The sequence below is a fragment of the Xyrauchen texanus genome, chromosome 19, assembly GCF_025860055.1.
Source record: "Xyrauchen texanus isolate HMW12.3.18 chromosome 19, RBS_HiC_50CHRs, whole genome shotgun sequence".
In the NCBI taxonomy this organism is placed as follows: domain Eukaryota; kingdom Metazoa; phylum Chordata; class Actinopteri; order Cypriniformes; family Catostomidae; genus Xyrauchen; species Xyrauchen texanus.
Window position 1 is genome coordinate 25,194,726 of NC_068294.1, and position 2,500 is coordinate 25,197,225.

At 36.5% G+C, this 2,500-nt stretch overlaps 1 protein-coding gene across 1 annotated transcript in view; it reads right to left on the reverse strand.

The window, feature by feature from the left end:
* The window catches only part of LOC127660205 (RING finger protein 145-like), a 44,469-nt gene that overhangs the window by 39,969 nt on the left and 2,000 nt on the right, over window positions 1–2,500 (reverse strand). The window lies entirely within an intron of this gene.

A 2,500-nucleotide genomic window follows, 5' to 3' on the forward strand; every position in this document is an offset into this window, starting at 1 on the left:
CCTCTTCTTATTGCTTTTGAAATGATATTGAAATTGAAATGATAGCAAACTGGCTAATTTTAATAAATTGTCTCAATACTCTCCCCATTTTACCAAAACTTTACGGAGGAAAACAATTAGGGACATCTGGGAGGCGAATTAGTGATAAAAACACATTTCTGAATGGAAACGGCTCCAGGGCAGATTTCTTTTGCGCTAAACCAAAACTTCTGCGACAAAGTGTTTTTTTAGGCATGACGTCATCACGCACACCCTTTTTATCGATAAAAGGCCATTTGAATGGAAATGGGCAGAAGGCGGTAAATGTCGCAATTTAATTTTGTGCATTTTCACTTTGTCGCATAACAAAATACTGCGAAAGGTGGATGGAAACTAGGCTACTGGTGCCGTTATTTAAGTTTCCATAATTGTTTGTAGATGCCTTCGGGTAAGCTACGTTAAGCTACCTTTCAAACAGCGAATTCGAAATTTCGAATGTTGAAAATAAACACACTACTCTGTTGTGTTTGATCATTTTCAATGCGTTTTCATTCAAAACAATGTATATTATTCTGTAAACTGGTAGTACAGTATGAAGTATTGTTTTAATGCCTTGAATTTGCTGAGTGGTGGTCCATGTTCTAATCTAGACAGTCATTACACTGACATTTCTAATGATCGAACAAAAGCGCATGTATTCTAACCTCAAATACTGTACGTCCTCTCCAGGGTATACAAAAGCCACATGGGCATAGCGCATGACCATACTCCCACACACCCACAAGACAAATCAGGGTCATTAGGGTTTGCTTCTTTGGCAAGTAGACAAACAACAGCTGCCAAACCTTTTCTGGAGTCTGCTGTTTTAATCAAGGTTTATAAACCATTTAAACTGGGATTATTTGGGTTAAATTGTAGTGAAGTTTCCAGATTATCTGAAACATAAAATACTTTCAGCTCTGTTCTTCAAATGTCGGAAACCCTTTCAGATATTATGGATGAGGGAAAAAAATCATGGCCAATTGAGAATAAAGGGGAAATCCAGTCATTCACAAACAAAAACACTGTTTCAAATCACGCACACACAAACACACACATCAATAAAGCACGATCTCAGTAAATAACTCATGAGCTGGGTCTGTTTGCAGTGTATCAGATGAATGGGGGCTGATGCCGTGCTCCACTGAGTCTTTTGAAGGACAGGGAGACCTGTGGTCTGGACCAGTCGCCTCTGACTCAGCAGTACCACAGGGTAAACAAACAGTAAGACTGTAAGAAATGGGTGCGAACAACTCAGGCCTGACCTGATTTCATTTATTTATCATTTGGTGATTTTTTCTTCATAAGTGAGGCTTCTTGCCAGCCCATTTTAGTTTTTTCATCCTCTTCTCAATCATTTCTCTGTCTGTGCCACCATTATCTAAATGCCCTCAGAAATTGAGTCCCACTCTGGAGTAATGTGATGAACGGACTGCCTATCTGACCTCTAAAACTTATTTTCCATTGCAGTGGCAAAGTATCATTGACTGCAGGTCTATCTTTGATAGCAACATACTTATGCTTTAGCTTTGCCAAGTTTTAAGAAGCAGGGAGGAAACAGTGGAATGAATATTGAGAATATTGAGAAAATAATTATAAACTCTTTGGACTTTCTTTATGTTACGTATCTTTAACAACTATGTACTTAAGCATTTGATACAATGTACTTATAATGTACATTGTGTTGTTGCATTGTACTTACATTTTAAGTAGTTACACTGTTAACCTTACCCCTAAATCTAACCCTACCCCATCCCTTATACTAAACCTAATCTAAACCCTAACCCTAACAGTAAACCTACCCATTCCTCAGTAGCAGCCAATATGAATCTTGTGAGAATTTTGCAGAACAACATACAGTCACACAATAGGTACATTGTGTTGCATGTATTTCAATTAGAGCTGTCAGAATTAACATGTTAACGCATGTGATTGAATACAACATTTTTAACCTGTTAATTTTATTTACGATTAACACATTTACTGTTAATACATCATAAACAAGAATTTTTGTCTGCAAGCACAAGTTCAAAGCGGCACTTGACGCTGATGCCGACATGAATCAAGAACGTGGCTTTACGAGTTTAGTCACAGCATACCGACAGATTAATGTTGCGGAGGGTGATAGATTAAGAGATTTAATGCCCATAGCAATAGAAATATGCAACCTATGGAGGGGCTAGTTCTTTTAATTAGTCAAAGTCCCACGTAAACTTTGGGAAACGTTAAATGTTACTTGAATTGGTGCTATTTCATTGAATTTCTATCTTTATACTGTGGAAAGCATTGTTTGGAAAATGTTAATGAAGTATTATATTGTTACGTATTGTCTTGTTTTCTGTCCTAAAATGGAAATAAATGCATTTTGACTGTAAAATAATATATATAGTCAAATTTCAGCAATTTTAAAATCTGCAATTAATCTTGATGAAAACTATTTTGTGTTAGATCATAGTAGTTTAAGACACCTAATATAATGTAG